Genomic DNA, 18,603 nt, shown 5'->3' on the forward strand with positions numbered 1-18,603 from the left:
CAATAGAGCTCCATTCTACAAATTCATACAAAGCCATTATTCCTGCCCTGAAGAGCTTATGGTCTAAGGAAACGGATACAACAGAAACCTCATTTGAAGCTTTACTCAAACCTTGCACCTATCCGGAATTAGGGCTTGCAGGCTACAGCTGAGCGTGGGACCAGCTAGCTCCACCTTCCTAGTGAGCAATGGAGGACTTGCAGCTGAACCACAATTGGCTTGCAGCAGAATCACCTGATTAACACGAGGAACCACCTGGCATGCTCTTAGGCCCAGCAGCAGCATTAGGCGAATGGCTGTTCAAAGCATTCACCCACACAGCTGCATTCGTTCCTGTGCCTGCTTGTGCCCAGCCCTGCTCCTGCCACGCCTCTCTTCAGGTGACCAGGTTCTGAGCCTCAGCTCCAATTTCTGACTTTGGCTCTGATCCTGGGCTCTGTCGCCTGGGCTCTGACTCCAGTCCTGACCCTGGGCTCCTGTACCAGCCACTAGGTCTGGTCTCTGACAGCACCAAAGCTGACTCCGATGGGATTTTTCAGAGCATTTCCTTTGCAACTGCTGAAGCCTTTCGCGTTGGTACAAGTGCCCTCTCCTTCTCAGGCCCAGCACTCATAAGAATGGCCATCCTTGGTGGGAGACTCTCCGGATAAGCCAGGGGAAGGGAGCAGTAGAAATCTCATGGGAGGGCTTGTTTTTGTGAGGTCGTCAGCTCCGTTTTGCAGCCCCAAGAGTTTTTAAGAAGAATCCAGACTTTAGGGAGCTTATCTCAACCTGACTCAACCCTTTAGGCCCAGAGTTTACAACAATCCCTTCCACTTCAAAGGCTGTCTGAACGTCTTTGTGAGAGACCCCTTCTAGATAGTCTTCGAATTGCTATCACCCATCTGCAGTTAGAACACATTAAAACACAGGCTGGGCAGCTGTCCTGTGCAGAGGTGGCATTTCAAGGTGGGTTCAAAACACACACACCCCTGCCTCCTAGGCATTGGTTTGTTCCAAATTAAAACAAACCTCAAACCTTCATTCCCTTAGCACTACTCGGCCCTTGACTCTGCATTCCTCTGACCAGAAGGGTCACATCCACCTCCCTTATGTGGGCAAGGTGAATTGAACAGCTGCACCTGCTAGAGAAAATCAGCAGAACCCTGCCACCCTCGCTCCCCGTTCTGTGGCCATGGGGTTGAAAGCAGAGAGGGAAGAAGGAGGCCTTGCAGTAGTTAACATATTAAGTATCAGGCAACAAAAGAAAGAGCCAAGGCAATGGCACTTCCCGAAACATTGTATTGGGATACGTGAGTTTGGGGCCTCTGGTTCCATTGCCTTTCACTCTAGGGTTTCATTATTATACCCACACTATAGCAGGCTCTTTTCGAGGGCAATTGCCTGGGGTAATGAGACAGAAACAAGAGAAGGGCCTGATCCAAACCCCAGTATCTGGACATCTCTCACCAAACTTTGGGGAAGTTTGAGGACAGACCCACATATAGATCCAGTTGGTGGCTGATCCTACCTTTGTAATGGGCCACACCGAGCCCTCGGCCCTAAATCCCCCAATATGTAGGAGGGTTTGGATCCAGGGCCAAATATGAGCCCGATGCTAATATAAAGCCTTTTGCTCCTAGGTCACTAGTTCAAACCCAGCTCAGGCTGATAGCAACTGAAAGCTGAACTGTTTAATCTCATGGCTGTTATGTAGCGTGGGAGATGTGAATTTCTTAGTCTCAGTCTATCTCCTAGTAGACATCACACCACCCCTTGCTGGCAGACTCACCAGAAAGGAGAGGACTGAACAGGCACAAAGAACAAACAGCTTTAAGATGCTGAGAAGGGCTCTCTCTGGGTTAAAGTTATGGCACATTAGTAGATCAGCAGAGGAGAAGCTTGCACTGGGAAGCAACGCGGTCCAGTGCATAGATGAGTGGAGCAGGGCATTGCTTTATTCCCGGCTCTGACAATGACCTTGAGCAAAACCCTTCACTTCTCTGTGCCTCCTTGTATGTATCTGCCTTTGTAAAGCATTTTGAGATCTTTGGCTGATGCTACATGAGACCCATGTATTGTTGATGCTGTATCTGTTCCCTGGTTAAACAGAGCAGTTTCTGAGCCTGTTCCTTTGACACCTTTCACAAACACACACACACACAAAATATTGCTCCAGAGGGTAAATGCTGCACTAGAGATGCACTCTTTTCAAATACTTCCTGTTTCTCCTACCTTGACCTGGGGGAATGTCTCATATGGAATGGGACCTCCCATTAGCATCCATGAGTGAGAAAATATAAATGTATCTGTCAAGTGGTATTAACTGCAGATCCAGCAGTTTGTGACCTTGGGGTCTGATCTGTAAACCACCACAATCTGCACCATATCACAACATTGATACTTTCACTAACTGATGCCTGTCATGTTCTGCACAGGAGGCAAATGGCTCTTTGAAGTTGCTGCTTTATTTTTTGAAGAGTTAAAAAAAAATTACAGCAGGAAATCATTTCTAGCCCCAGGGGAATGCTCAGAATTAGATCCTAAATTCTTTCCAACTATTAATGCTTAATTTTTGTTTTTTTTCTTCAGAAAGGAGAGAAAATACTTAATCTTTTGTGAACAAGAAGGTCAACATCTGCAGGATAGAACCAAGACACACCTGCAACAATGTCTGTTCTATCAAGCTGAACAAGGGATTTAACAGGAATGGAAATACTGCTGGGCTTTGGGGGCTTTTTCATATACATTGCTGCCTCGATATAACGCCACCTGATATAACACAAATTTGGATATAACGCGGTAAAGCAGTGCTGCAGGGGGGGGAGGGGGAGGTGAGGCTGCGCACTCCGGTGGATCAAAGCAAGTTCAATATAACACGGTTTCACCTATAACACGGTAAGATTTTTTGGCTCCCAAGGACAGCATTATATTGAGGTAGAGGTGTATAAATAATACCTTGCGTATATACATATTGCCTTCAGTTGGAGACCACAAACATTAGGATGCTAGCACAAGGCCTATCCACCACTTAAGTCCCACTTAAGCCCTATATTCAGGGGCCGACTTGCTTCCTGGTGCCATTTAAAGTTAGTCATCAGCAGATCTGGATAACTTGCATCCAAGAATTTTAAAAGAGTTGACCAAGGAACTCTCTGGACCATTAATGTTGATTTTCCATAACCATCTTTATTATGGTAGAGACCAAGGCCCAACCAAGAACGGGGCCCCATTGTACTAGGGAAGCTTTGGAATACTGGAGAAATTCCAGAGGACTGGAAGAAAGTTAATGTTGTGCCAATATAAAAGAGTGAATATGATGAAATGGGTAATTATAGACCTGTCAGCCTGACTTTAATTCTGGTCAAAATAGTGGAACAGCTAATATAGGACTTAATTAATAAAGAATTAATGGATTACTGTCAATTAACTAGGGTTAATGGAATATAGATCTTGTCAAACTAACTTCATATATTTTGAGGAAATGCCAAGTTTGGTTGATAAAGGCAATAGTGTTGATGTAATAGACCTCTGTAACATATTTGATTTGGTACCACTTAATGTCTTGATGAAGAAATTAGAATGATATAACATTAACATGGCATACAATAAATGGATTATAAACTGTCTGCCTAATAATTCTCAAAATAGCTCTCAAAATTGGAGAGAATCCAGCGGAGGGCAATGAAAATGATTAGGGGGCTGGGGCACATGACTTACGAGGAGAGGCTGAGGGAACTGGGGTTATTTAGTCTGCAAAGAGAAGAGTGAGGGGGGATTCAATAGCAGCCTTCAACTACCTGAAGGAGGGTTCCAAAGGGGATGGAGCTCAGCTGTTCTCAGTGGTGGCAGATGATAGAACAAGAAGCAATGGTCTCAAGTTGCAGTTGGGGAAGTCTAGGTTGGATATTAGGAAACACTATTTCACTAGGAGGGTGGTGAAGCACTGGTTGGGTTACCTAGGAAGGTGGTGGAATCTCCTTCCTTAGAGGTTTTTAAGGTCAGGCTTGGCAAAGCCCTGGCTGGGATGATTTAGTTGGGGTTGGTCTTGCTTTGAGCAGGGGGTTGGACTAGATGACCTCCTGAGATCTCTTCCAAACCCAATATTCTATGATTCTGTGTAATTGTAAAAAACACAGAATCATGATTGAACAGGTGTTTTCTAGTGGGTTCCTGCATGGATCAGTTCTTGGCCCTACCCTATTTAACTTTTTTATCATGACCTGGACAAAAACATAAAATCATTACTGATAAAGCTTGCAGACGACAAAAAGATTGGGAGAGGCATAAATAATGAATGGGACAGGTCATGGATACACTGCAGTATGGATCACTTGGTAAACTGGGCACAAGCAAACAATATGCATTTCAAAATGGCCAAATGTAAAAAAGTGATACATTAGGACTAAAGAATGTAGGCCATACTTACAGGATGGGGACTCTATCCTGGGAAGCAGTGACTTTTTGAAAAAGACTTGGGGATCATGGTGGATCATCAGGTGAACATGAGCTCCCAAAGTGATGCTGTGGCCAAAAAGGCTAATGTGATCCTTGGATGTATAAATGGGGATCTCAAGAAGGAATATAGGGGTTATGTTACCTCTGTATTTGGCACGAGTGTGACAGGCACTGGAAAGGAAATTGGAGAGGGTTCAGAAAAGAGCAACAAGAATGAATAAAGGACTGAATTATGTGCCTTATAGTGAAAGACACAGTGAGCTTAATCTATTTATCTTATCAAAGAGAAGGTTGAGGGGTGATTTGATCACAGTCTATAAGTATCTACATGGGGAACAGAAATTTGATAATAGAGAACTTTCAATATAGCAGACAAAGGTGTAACGATCCAATGGCTGGAACCGAAACTAGACAAATTCAGACTAGAAACAAGCTGCACATTTATAACAGGGGTATTAACCATTGAAATCATTTATCAAGGGATGTGGTGGAATCTCCATCACTGGAAATCTTTAAATCAAGACTGGATATTTTTCTAAAAGATATTCTCTAGTTCAGCCACAGCTATTGGATTTGAAGCAGGAATTAATTCCTGGGAGGCCTATGGCCTGTGGTATATAGGGGGTCAGAGTAGGTGATCAGAATGGTTCCATTTTGGCCTTAAAATCTATTAATTTATGAAAATGAACCCAAATGTATTGTTCTTTTTATATTTAAAAAAATCTCATTATTTTGGGGGCCTGGCTCCTGATTTTTTAATGCTGGGCAGCAACACTGGTGCATAAAGCCAACTTTCAGGCCAATTTCTAACCTCAGAGGTGTTAAATGTGCAGGATCCTCCCAGAGATCAGTGTTATCTCAAGAGTAAGAGGCATCTCCTCACTGCAAATAAGTAACATTCCAAGCAGACTAGATAGAAAATTAGCCTCATTCTCAGGGAGGCTGTTCAGGTCATACTAATGATTCCTGAAGCAGTTATGCCCCCACCATCACTACCACCACCACACACACACCCTACGTTTTCACTAACTCTGATTATGTTGGCAGCAGTTCCTCTGCTTTCCTTACATACACTCAACGCTGATGTTAGTGCACAGACCTTAGTCCCCCCACCCAGTCCCCATCCCCTTCCTGCAGGGAATATGAATTTCCAAGTGGTGTGTAACAGCCCATTTCAAAGGAGATTTAGTTTCCAAGGGGGCACCTGCCTGGTAGGCTTGATGATGGCTCCAGCTGAGCCTACTAGGCCTGTTTCAGCTTGAAGTTGTGCCTCTGTTCATGTTTCACGTTGCATCTTAACCCTCGTGATGCCTCGTGGCCCCGATGTGGAGCAGCAGCTGCCACCGGTGGAAGGTAGAGGGGAAAGAAAAGATGGATCTGAAAACCCAATCCAGGCCCAGATTCAAAACACTCCATCACCGGCTGCTGATTTAAAAGTGTGTTTAAAATGTCCTGTTCCGTGCAACTTGACAGGCCTTTTTTGGCTGAAAACACAATGGCTGCCATGTCTTGCTGGACAAGTCACTGCAAATCTAGCACTTTGCTCGTCACAGTTAAAGCACGTTGAGACGCCAGTGGAGTATGAAAGCTAAGGAACTAGAGGCAAGATCACCAGGCCGCTGCTGCTCGTTAGCTTGTCTACTTTTGAGTCATGCTCTGGATTCCCTTAAGCCAGAAAAAGGGCAGCTCAATATTTTGTAGTGACTCTGTAGGAATCCACATTTGTTCACTCTGAGTGAGGCTCATCTCACATGAGCTCACTTTGCAACTCACAAGACGATTATCTTTTTCCTAACTTCCAGGGCGTAAAACTTACTGTTAAATCCTGCTCTGACCTAATGTTTCTAATCACGGTGTCTGTAGCACCCTGCCTGGAACTCAGAGGGAGGAGCACAGGTTGCAGTAGGGAAGCATTTGGAGGAGACTCCAGGAAGTCAGTCTGTGTGTACATGGCTGTAATGCTAGCGCCAGTTGCAGCAAAATAGTTCTCTTAATAAAGAGTCAGTTTCATTTGAAAAACATGGAGTCCTCTCATGTTATTAACCAGCATGCAGTGCATGAAATAGTGTGGGAGCAGAGTGGTACCCTCTGTATATCAAATACAAAAGCCAAAGTGTCTGTGGGCAGGTTATTTATAACCTCTCCTTACTACAGAAGCGCCGTATGCACCAGGCTAGTGCTGACTGCAACGTATGGCACCTGCTTGGTGAGGGACAGGATATGTCACTTGATCAGTAGGCCACGCTTCCTTGGCAACGCAGAGCTTCTGTCCCCACTGCCCTACGTTTCTGTGTAGCCACCCACATCTGTGCAAAGTTGCAAAATGCAGCCATTCTAATTCAGACCCAGGAATGTGCAGGTGAGACGCTGCCCCCGCCCCCCCCCCCCACCAAGTGCACTAGCAATCCTGCAACACCCCCTCTTCCAGCAATGGGGGTGTTGAGAAAGAAACTGACACAGCAGCTGCAGAGAGGAGTTCTAGCAGGGACCATGACCTTCTTCAGTTTTCACATTAAACATTCTCTCCGCTGTTCTGATTGGCTATTCTCCCCAACTCCTCCCACCCCCTTCCTCTTTGTCTCCAACCCCTTCCTCTTCTTTGTCCTTCCATCTAGCTAATCCCCGCCTAATATAGCCCACGGAAAGAATTTAAACAACAAAACCAAAAGCTTACAGCACTAACATGACTTCAGTCATTGCATTTTCCCTTTCCCCTGTCCTGGACCTGTCTTATCTCTTTAGATTGTAAACTCCTTGGGCAGGGACTGTCTCTTATTCCGTGTCTGTACAGCGCCAAGCACAGTGGGGTCCTATTCTCAGTTGGCACTACCCTGATAGACCCAGTAAATAATAATAATTTGGTAGCCGTACACACAAGATACATGGCAGTGGGGAATCAGACCCGTGGTGAGCAAGCCCTGGCTAGCCTCTCCTCCCAGCAGCCTCTTGAGCATTGTGCCCTGCTCTTTGCAGGGGAAGTAGAGACTCCTTAACCCCCGTCCTTGTGCATCACTCTTACTGGAAATAAGGGGTCAAATAGACTTTGATGGGGCCACGATTTTACCCAATACATTCAGCTGAAATTTTTCACCTGGTTCCAATCCTACAGGTTTCATTGGGCAACTAGCACAAGGAACAGAGCAAGAGATCTGTTAGCTCTACTGGTCCCAGCCCTACAGTTCCTATAAGTAGAAACAAAGAGAGAAGAAACCTAATATAAACAAGCTGGAGGATTCTAATGGCGTCAGTTGGAATTTCAGCTAGGGCAGGAAGCATTTGGCCCTCAGCCTGGCCATATGAAAAACTAGCTGAGTTCTTTCTGCCTCTTATATCACGCTGCTGATAAAAGTCCTATGCGCCGAACCTGGCAGACGGTTTTGTGTATGGTGCATGAACTAGAATAGGATCTGGTTCCCTTTCGTGCAGCTTTCGTGGCTCCGCAGTGCTAGCAGGAGCAAAGGTCGTCAGTGAATTACTGTATATGTTGAGGACATGGAAGCAGGGCTGCTAAGCTGTGACAGTTTCAATGAGGGAGCATAAAGAGAAAGAGAGAGAGAGAGAGATTTCAAATGCTGTGTTGGGAGACACTGTAAAATCCTGCATCAGAAGAGGAAGGTATTTTAAAAGCTGCCTTGAAATGAGTGAGATGTTGCAGGACTGCAGTAAGACTCGATCCACAATGCACCTAGAGCTTTATTAACTGGATGGCTGGGTCTAGCAGTCCGAGATCATGTGCCTAGGACATAAGTCTCATTCAACACTGGGCTCGTAAAGTTACAAGATGCTTTCATAATGCTAAGTAAAGGCACATGGGCCCAGATTTTTAAAGCTAATTAGGTGTTGCTGCACTCAGCATTGCAGCACTTAACTGCTTTAAGAGCCTAAATCTCATTTACAAAAGGGTTCTAGGCATTTAGGAATTTAAATCCCACAATTGTCAATGGAATTTAAATGCCCAAGTGCCTAACCCCCCTTTAAAAATAAGATTTAGGCCCCTAAATCAGTTAGGCACTGTGATGCTGAGTGCAGCAACGTCTAAATATCTGGGCCTCGGAGATCATTTATGGTAAATAAGAAGCTTTTTACAGTCACTTTTATAATCATAACTGTGAGGTGCAGAAGTTTACTAAAATCTGTTGCTTCTAAAAGGACACTAATAAGAGGAGAGACCCTGAAAGTAGCAGATGCCACGTGGTATCTGTAAAATAACGGGGGGAGATGAAAACACAGTGGAGGGACTGCTGTCGGAAGGGAAACTGTCACGGGTGGAGTAGCACATGTACATCTTCAAACCAAGGTACAAACCTTAGCTGCCTGACAGGGGCAGCTCTAGGCATTTTGCTGCCCCAAGCACGGCAGGCAGGCTGCCTTCGGCGGCTTGCCTGCGGGAGGTCTGCCAAAGCCGCGGGACCAGCGGACCCTCCGCAGGCAAGCCACCAAGGGCAGCCTGCCTGCTGCCCTCACGGCACCGGCAGAGCGCCCCCCACGGCTTGCCGCCCCAAGAACACGCTTGGTGTGCTGGGCCCTGGAGCTGCCCCTGCTGCCTGAAGACAAGCAGAGAGCAGGAGAGCACTGGGGTGTCTGCACTGCTGCTTCCTGTCATTCAAACAGTATCACATATCCCAAGCATTCAAAATCATGAGTCAGGCCCAAAATAATCATGAGATTGGCTTATAAATCATGAGATTTTTAAACGAAATAAATGGGTTCTTTTTCTTTGCCTCCTAGTTTCTGAGCCTTGAGGGCGTGCTCACTTCACGTTTTCAGGTCTCTGCAACCAGGAAGGCTAGAAACTTGCTTTTCTCATACAAAATGAAAGCTGAGGTTGTCACATGATCAATTGCTTCTGGGAGCTGGGGCTTTAAGGAAAACACCAAGGATAAAATCCTGATCCCACTGAAGTCAAGGGGATTTTTGCCATTGATTTAAATGGGGCCAGGCTTTCACCCCAAATGTTACGAGACTCACGATCACATCACAAGAGTTGGCAACACTTCCAAAAACGTTCACTTTCAGGGCCAGATTATTCTGCAGATCTGAGCCCAAGTTCTGCTTTTGTCCAATTCCCCACTTGGCTACAGATTTCCCGGGTGACCTTCGTCTCTCTGTGCATCCAGTCCTCCTGCTGTAAAAACAGGATAATACTGATGTCGCCAGCTTTTCTCTGTCTTATCTATTCAGACTAGAAATTCTTCAGGGCAGGGAGGGACTTGTGCTATGCAGTTGTACAGTCGCTAGCACAACTGGATCCCAATTCAGTTAGGGCCTCTAGGTACTGTTGTAATACAACTAATAATTATAAAGTTCCTAGGTGGGGTGGGGATTGGGATGTTCTCTCCGTTTGGTGGGTTCACAGGCATGGAATGAAATACTTGCTTTGTTCTGAACTAAACCCTCAACCGGGTGATTCTCTCCTTGCAGCTGCTCGAGCAAACCGCGAGCACTCATCAAGGATATCTTTTGTTTTGACTTGCTTCCCCCAGATCAAAACTTTTCAGGGCTGGTTCCTGATGAAAATGTGCCAGATGCTGAGGGAGACAATAAAACCTAGCAGCAGCAACACTTCTCTTTTCTTTGTTTGCTTCGCCCCCCCCCCCGTTTATAGATTACCGGGACATGCCAGGAGTTATAACAAAGAGATTTATGATGAACTAATTTCCAGTATGATGAATTCTTACACTTAACCCCCTTAGTGCTGGGATACAGTGTGTGCACTGGAGACTGGGGGAATTCGGATGCTATGGTGCCCTTGATATTATCTATAGGGATGTTGGAATCACCAGGAGCAACAAACCTGGGGAATTTCAGCTCCATACTGTACGGCAGGTCCCCTGAGTGGTCTGTACCTGAAGATCTGTCCTAAGAACTTGTCCTTATCCATGCAGACCATGTGGATGCATTGGTGGGCTCTGGCTTCTGTAGCTGAGGCATGACTCCACCTCCTCTTTTCTTCTGGCTTTTACCTTTTTCTGGGATCTTGCCTGGTATGTGTTCTAGTGAGTGGCCTGTGGGGACCAGCTGAGCTATAATAGGTGATGCAGGCGAAGTCAGGTCTAACATCACATCATGGATGGTGCTAGTTTTGTTGGCAGAGCCTTGCCTTCATACACAATAGCTTGAGGCAGTTGTCTTCTACTGCCTTGATTGTGGGTATTTTGGGTAAGGGAGCTTATAAAGGACACCTGGCATCTTAGACGAAGAGGAATACTAACCAGTTCTGCTGCTGCTGCCACTCATCGTCTCCAAACTCTGCAATATCCATCACATTGCAAAAGAAGGATTAGGTACCAATCAGGTGCCACCGCATCTATTCTCCACAGCTCCTGTTCCAAGCCATCAGTAATCATGTCCACCTACGACAGGTAACCAGTGGTGAGCTGGATCAGGTTCCCACAGGTTCTCAAGAACCGGTTGCTAAAATTAGACCTCCGTGGAGAACCGGTTGTTAAAGCGCCAGGGGGTGGGCAAAGAACTCCGGTCCGCGGGCCGGACCATCCTGTTGCTCCCAGGATTCCCAGCTGGGGAGGCTGAGGCTCCCCCGGCCCTTCCCCCGCTTCCCCCCAGCTGCAGCGTGGCCAGCCGCCAGCATCATCTGGGCAGCTCAGCTGAGCTCTGGAGTCATCCTGCTGCCACTTTTTGAATGGCCCAGCAAGGTGTGTGTGTGGGGGGGCTGCTGCAAGCTCCAGGGCTGGCCAGAGGGGAGGGGAGGGGAGGGGGCAAGTGGGGCAATTGACCCAGGCCCTGAAGGGGCCCCCAGACCCACAAGGATCTCTCCCACGGCCCCTCCCCCGTTCCTCCCCTTAAATCAGAACTTTTTATAGGGAACCGGTTGTTGAGATTTTGGCAGCTCATCACTGCAGGTAACCCTCTAAAGGGTTCAAAGTTCAAATTTGTTTTGGACTAACTGGGTTGCTCATGCTGAATGATACCTCATTCCACGCATAGTCCTATTGACTTCAGTGGGGCACTTCCTGAGTAAGGCGCTGTTCAACGTGAGGAGGGATTTCAGAATCTGGCCCCTCTTCAGCAAAACTGGACGGTAAATCCTCCAAGAACAGGATCTCTCCTGAGAGTGATGGTGCCTCCCACTTCCAGTCACACCTGGAAATTCTGGGCCAAGCCCTGAAGGCCTCCTTTGGTTTTTACTCAGATCCTTACTCAGTTAAAACTCCCAGTGACTTCAGTAAGGCGGGACAGGATTAAGACATAGACACTATAGGCCCATGCCTAGGGCCCAAGCTCCTGGAGTCATGTGATTACATCAGAATGTCAGGGGTTGTCTACATTAGCAAGTTTTGCCATTTGAATTATACTGCTAAAGCAGCCAATCCTCTTTAGTGTGGACATAGTTATATGGGTATAAAAGCACAGGCACCGAGTTTCTAATCTGCTGGGAGGTGCTCCCCACAGGCTCCGCCGCCACTCCACCCCTTCCCCCAATACCCCACCCTGCTTCCCTGTTCCCCTGCTCTGCCCCCACCATGCCTCTTCCTGCCCCATCCCTGCCTCTTCCCTGCTCATTTCTTACCCCTCCCCATAGCGCACTGCCCCCTCGCTCCTTCCCCGGCACCTCCTGATGCCATGAAACAGCTGTTTTGCAGCAGGCAGGAGGCACTGGGAGGGAGGGGAAGGAGCTGATCGGCGGGGGCCACTAAGGGCAGGAGGCACTTAGGGGGTGGGAGAGATGTTGATAAGGGGGCTGCTGGTGGGTGCTCAGCACTCATGGAGTCGGCACCTATGTATGTCAGGCACATTTATTTGGGTGAACGTGTCCACACTAGGGCTTATACTGGTAAAACTAGTTCACTAACTACTCACACCCCTAACCTACGTGGTTATACCAATATCATTTTTCTAGTGTAGACCGGGGCCTCAGCTTTAAGTTCCCAACCCTCCTGGCTGTAAAGAAGAGCTTGAAAATGTGATCCAAGTGTAACCAATGCAGTGATGTCTGCCTGAATTTGCAGACAGTCTGAAATACTAGCTTGCGGAGGTCTGAACAGTCTTTGTGTATCTCAGAGGGTGTTGACTCCAAGACCCAGTGCTCTAAGAGGGCCCCATCAGCATTGCTCCAGCAGAGGAGTCTGTGTCTGGCAGGTGGAGAGGAGTGCCGTGGATCCAGGCAGCAGGGCTGGGTAAAAGCACAGCATGGACTTCAGGGTCTGACCCACTCTCAGGGTGTTATTTCTTGTGGCAGTGCCACACTTTCTGCTTGTGTTCGCATCAGAAGGCACAGGGAGGGGGGGGAACCCTGTTCTGAACAGTTCAGAACTTTTAAGACAACTTCCGTTTGGCTCTGGTTCTGGAGACAGATGTCGGTTTGGACGTGGCATCCATCGATTGTAAAGCCAGGAGTGACCCTTAGATCGTTGAGTCTGGCCTCCTGCAGAAAACAGGCCAGAGAATTTCACCCAGTTATCCCACTTTGTGTTTTCCTAACCCACTGGCCCCATCCTGGACTGCCCACCTGCTCCATATGCCTCTGTGGAGTCAGTGAAACAGCAGCAGCTGCTGGGTCCTAGTCCCTGCCCACACAGAACTGTGAGAATTGTCCAAACGGAGAAACTGCTCCGCACAAATCATCCCATAAACACTTTCAGGACTCTCAGTGAAGCGTGCGCAGCCTTCGCTGATGCTATTAGAAAACTCTTCAGGAGTAAATTGAGATCAGGCGGCTACTGCCAGCACTGGAACCCCCGCCGCCCGGTTTCCTTCCAATGGTCTTGGTTCGTGCGTTGTGTGCGCGGCTGTGCTGGGACACTCTGCTTGCTCCTTTGCTGTCCAACTCACCCTGTGAAATAAGGTGGCCTCCCTGCCAATTCCAGCCAGCGGTTGCCAACTCCACAGACCCCAGTGGTTAAAGCCAATTCTTCAGCAGCCAGCTCCCACAAAGCATCGCCCCTCATGGCACAGGGCAGGGCAAGCAGCAGGCTCTAGTCTACCTGCGTGACTGGCACATGCGACCAAGCCATGTGGTGTCTGTTCCTTTGACCACATACCTCTGTTCCCAAGAGAGCTGTGTGGAACGGCTATGGCTATAGCTAGGGCATGGTGGGCCACAGAGGTCCCTCAGGTGTGCTGCTGGGAATGAGATCAAAAGCTGAGTGCCTCTGAACAGGGCAGAGATGGCAAATTTTCAAAATTGGCAGCAAACCTCATTCCCAGACAGAGGCCCTCTGAGGGGAAAAGCCTGCCAGGAAGGGAGGATGTGGTGGTGCAAAGCGGCCACCACCTCCTTTATATCTGGGGAAGCCAGCACTGCCTCAAATGTGGGAGGCGTTGGCTCAGAAGGGGGTATTGCCAGGAGTCCCTGCCTTCCATGACCGCTATGGTGAACAACCCCTGTGTATGGGCAGAGGGCATGGGGCCACGATTCAGCCCAGAGCCAGCCACACAGGGGCTCTCGTGGTGAAGTTATCATTAAAAGGAGCTGCTCTGTACAAAGAAAAGAAATGCACAGGCATGATCATAGAATCATAGACTTTAAGATCAGAAGGGACCATTATGATCATCTAGTCCGACCTCCTGCACAACGCAGGCCACAGAATCTCACCCACCCACTCCTGTATCAAGCCTGTGTCTGAGCCATTGAAGTCTGCAAATCATGGTTTAAAGACCTCAAGGTGCAGAGAACCTTCCAGCAAATGACATGTGCCTCACGCTGCAGGGGAAGGCGAAAAACCACCAGGGCTTTTGCCAATCTGCCCTGGAGAAAAATTCCTTCCTGACCCCAAATATGGCGATCAGCTAAACCCTGAGCATGTGGGCAAGTCTCACCAGCCAGACACCCAGGAAAGAATTCTCTGTAGTAACTCAGATCCCACCCCATCTAACATCCCATCAGAAGCCATTGGGCATATTTACTGCTAGTAGTCAAAGACCAATTAATTGCCAAAATTAGGCTATCCCATCATACCATCCCTCCATAAACTTATCAAGCTCAGTCTTGAAGCCAGATGTGTCTTTTGCCCCCACTACTCCCCTTGGAAGGCTGTTCCAGAACTTCACTCCTCTGATGGTTAGATCTTCATCTAATTTCAAGTCTAAACTTCCTGATGGCCAGTTTATATCCATTTGTTCTTGTGTCCACATTGGTACTGAGCTTAAATAATTCCTCTCCCTCCCTGGTATTTATTCCTTTGATATACTTACAGAGAGCAATCATATCTCCCCTCATCCATCTTTTGGTTAGGCTAAACAAGCCAAGCTCTTTGAGTCTCCTTTCATAAGACAGGTTTTCCATTCCTCGGATCATCCTAGTAGCCCTTCTCTGAACCTGTTCCAGTTTGAATTCATCCTTCTTAAACATGGGAGACCAGAAGTGCACACAGTATTCCAGATGAGGTCTCACATGTGCCTTGTATAACGGTACTAACACCTCCTTCTCTCTACTGGAAATACCTCGCCTGATGCATTCCAAGACCGCATTAGCTTTTTTAACCGCCATATCACACTGGCGGCTCACAGTCATCCTGTGATCAACCAATACTCCGAGGGCCTTCTCCTCCTCTGTTACTTCCAACTGATGCCTCCCCAGCTTATAACCATAGTTCTTGTTATTAATCCCTAAATGCATGACCTTGCACGTGTCACTATTAAATTTCATCCTATAACTATTCTTCTGTCTTTCACCCTCCCACTTCTATGCCCTTTCTCCTGCTGCTGCCCCCTGAGTGGTGGGAATGTAATGTAATATCAGAGGTAGGCTCAGTGATGCAGGGAGGGGTGTGCTTTTGTGTGAAACGGCCAAAGAGAAATAGAAAAATGAGGTATTATATGATTATATATTGTGAAGGCTATATAGTATATCACTTGGACTGTGAGGTCTTTGGGGTGGAGACCATCTTTTTGTTGTGTGTTTGCAAGGTGCCTAGAACAATGGGGTTCTGGTCCATGACTACAGGTCCTAGGCACTACTGCAATACAAATAATCAATATATTATATATTATGTTGTATTACTACTGCTGAATGCAGAGCAAAGCCTGTAGTTAAGGCTGCCTGACACATCCAACTATAAGCGCCCGTTTTTAATTGCTTATAACCATCCGACTTTAACCATTTGGGCTGAAATTTTCACTGTTGAGTCTCAGCCTCAGACTCAATTTTATTTTATTTTATTTATTAAGTTTCAGCAATAAATAAATAAATAAAGGTTTCAGAACAAGCAACTTCAATTCTGGCTTTTCCTGACTTCTGAATGTATGTTTGACTTTGTAACATTAATGTCTTCTAATATTCTGTTTTTGTAGGAAATATTGATTAGGTTAGATTAATCCCTGCATACATAGGCTTAGTAATACACAGAGACAATAAACACTGATTGTATTGAAGACTAATGAATTACCAGAATCTAGAGTGGTAACTTCAAGGTATAACAAATGCGTGCAGTTACACAGTTGGGTCTGAGATTACAAACTGAGGAAAAACTCTCTGCTTTCAGGTTTCAAACATCTTTCACTGACTCTACAACAGGATTTTAATGGCTTGGAATAAATCTCTATATGATTAAATCGAGAGAATGGAATTTAGAGCTTTGAATGTGAGAGATTTATTTCAGTTCTGTTCCATTCCCATCCATCTCTGGGATGTCCCTGAATCTGCACTGCTAAGAAGAAGCAGCTACATCTCCCACTAATTCTTCTTGACAAATGGTAAATTGCTCGAAGGGCTCAGAAGGTGGAAGAGATTATAAAAGTCCTTCTTGTTTAAATTAAGAGTGGAGCTGTGTGATCAATTATTATTATTAATAATGCTTTACATTTCTAAAGCACCTTCAATCCTGCTGAGCTTTAGAACCTTCAACTGACCTACCTGGAGAAATCCCCTCATGCAGCAATGAGATATAGCCCCTGCTGTTTTGCTAGATACATAAGGACGAAGGATGGTCTAGGAGTTAGAGGGCTAGCCTGGTGCTCAGGAAACCCTGTTCCTATCCCTGCTCTACTACAGACTTCAGCAAATCATTAAGCCTCTCTGTGCCTCAGTTTACCCCTCTGTAAAAGGGAGAGAGTAGCACTTCCCTATCTCACAGGGGTGTTATGAGCAGGGCTGCGAGTCTGTCATGGAGGTCACAGATTCCGTGACTTTCCAGGACCTCCATGACTTCCAGCGTGGCTGACCCAGGGGTGCCCAGCTGCTGGGGAGGTCTCAGGGTTAGCCACTGAGGAGGCTGCTGGGGCAGCAGACCCCAGGACCAGCTGCTAGGGTGGCTGCTAGAGTGGCCTCAGGCAACTGGCCCCGGAGCCGCCCGAGCAACAACCAGTGCCACTGGCCTTGGTGGCTGCCGGAGCAGCAGAGGTCCCAGGGGAAGCCCCAGAGGCCTTTAAAGCAGCGGTCCCCAGGGCCTCAGAGCAGTGCAGGGGCTGTCTGTCGGCCCCCGGGGGCCCTCCAGAGCAGCGGTGTCCCAGGGCCCCCCAGAGCAGTAGCACCCCCAGGCCACAGGAGCTGCTCAGTTTTAGTCAGGGGTATTTGTATAGTAAACATCATGACTAAATCTTAGCCTTATTTATGAGAAATTAAAAGAGTGTGAGATCCTCAGAAACTTCAGTAACGAGGGCTTTCTGGACACCTTAGATAAGAATTGCCGTTCCACATCAGACCAGGGAGCTGGTCCAGTAGTCTATCTTGAACTGTGGCCAGTACCCGCTGCTTCAGAGGAAGAAGCAAGAATCTTTGGAATTGACAAATATGGACTAGTCTGTCCAAAGGGGCATGGTTTATTTCTGATTTCCAAAAATCAAGCAGTGGCAGCAGCAAATACATATCACCTTACCTAGACACCTGTGAATCAATTATTATTAATAATAATCACATCCCAAAAGTCATGTTAGAAGAATGTGAAGGTTGCAAAGTCAAACACTCAAAAGTTAGGAAATGCCAGAAGTAAAGTTGCCTGTACAACCGATCTCATGATTTTGGGGGGCAAGACTCATGAAGGGTCAGCAATACTGTTTATTTCTTTAAGAACCTGGAAAACTTTTATGGTCTGTGAGTTCTCTTGCTAGATACCCACACAACAACTTCATTTCCCTTGCCACCTGCTACAGATTATCTCTGCATGTCCAAGACAGCTCTGTCCCTCTTCTCTCCATGTCAAGGCCAACACAGACTGAAGGCCAATGCAGTGGCAATCTAAATTACAGGCTACCAGTGGAGAGTCCGGCCTAGCATCCCATAGTCGTTCTCAGAGGGAACATTCATGTGACTCACTGTGTATCCCTCACAAATCACATATGCATAGTACAGTGCTGCAATATGCTAATACTGTGCCCTTGCTTTCTTGAGAGGAACGAGTCTTCTGAATAAGGCACTGGCATAAGATGCAGGAGAGCTGGGTTGTGCTTCCTGCTGCGCCACAGATTTCTTGTGTGGGCAGGTCACTTAACCTCTATGTGCAGGAATAATAACGATACTCTCTGTATGTCTTGTATATTTAGCCTGTAACCTCTTTAGTGCAGGGACTGCACCTACTGTACAGTGCCTGGCACAATGCGGGGTCTCAGCTGTAGTTTCTAAGCGCTAATGGACTAGAAACAATAAATAATTCCCTCTTTTTAAACAATGTTGAAAGATATTAAGATCACTGCAGTAACAAAAAAATGTTTTAAAGAACCAGGGAATACATTATTTTTTGTTTGTCTTTTTGAAAGCCTAACTCTCTAGTTAATAGATATGGTCTGCATTAAACATGAAATCTCAGAGCAAAAATGAATCCTCTTGGCTGAACTCTGGAAGAGCTTTACATTCATCAACCATATCATGTGTAAATAGACAACATGGGCAAACACAATAAGAGGATATTATTTACCAGTATAGTAAATTTACTCCCTTCTATTGTCCACATGTTTTCTCTTGGGAAAAGTTCTCTTGACTCTCTTTGATCCTGATCTCCAAACCAGCCCACACTCTATGTAAATCCATGCTCTGAAATAGTGAACTTTCAGCTCTTTTAAGGGAGGCATAGGGTCAGTTCTGAACAGCTCTGTTTTCAATAGTCGGAATAAGAGTCCTCCACCAGCCTAAAAGACGGATATAAGTGGAGTATAACGATTTGGATGAAGTCTCAAGCCCAGTAATAAATTATTGAGATGTTAAGTCTTCAGGTGAGTCTTTAGATCTCATTGCTCACAGAAAGTTGGCAGAATGGCTTGTCACAGAGCGACCTC

At 46.6% G+C, this 18,603-nt stretch overlaps 1 long non-coding RNA gene across 1 annotated transcript in view; it reads right to left on the minus strand.

The window, feature by feature from the left end:
• LOC120397354 overlaps positions 1 to 18,603 on the minus strand; it is a 128,951-nt gene that overhangs the window by 2,418 nt on the left and 107,930 nt on the right. Inside the window, exon 4 of the long non-coding RNA XR_005593745.1 lies at positions 10,650 to 10,790. This is a non-coding gene — a long non-coding RNA (uncharacterized LOC120397354). The remainder of the gene's footprint in view (positions 1 to 10,649; positions 10,791 to 18,603) is intronic.

This window comes from Mauremys reevesii, linkage group 1 (assembly GCF_016161935.1).
Source record: "Mauremys reevesii isolate NIE-2019 linkage group 1, ASM1616193v1, whole genome shotgun sequence".
NCBI classification, from domain to species: Eukaryota; Metazoa; Chordata; order Testudines; family Geoemydidae; genus Mauremys; species Mauremys reevesii.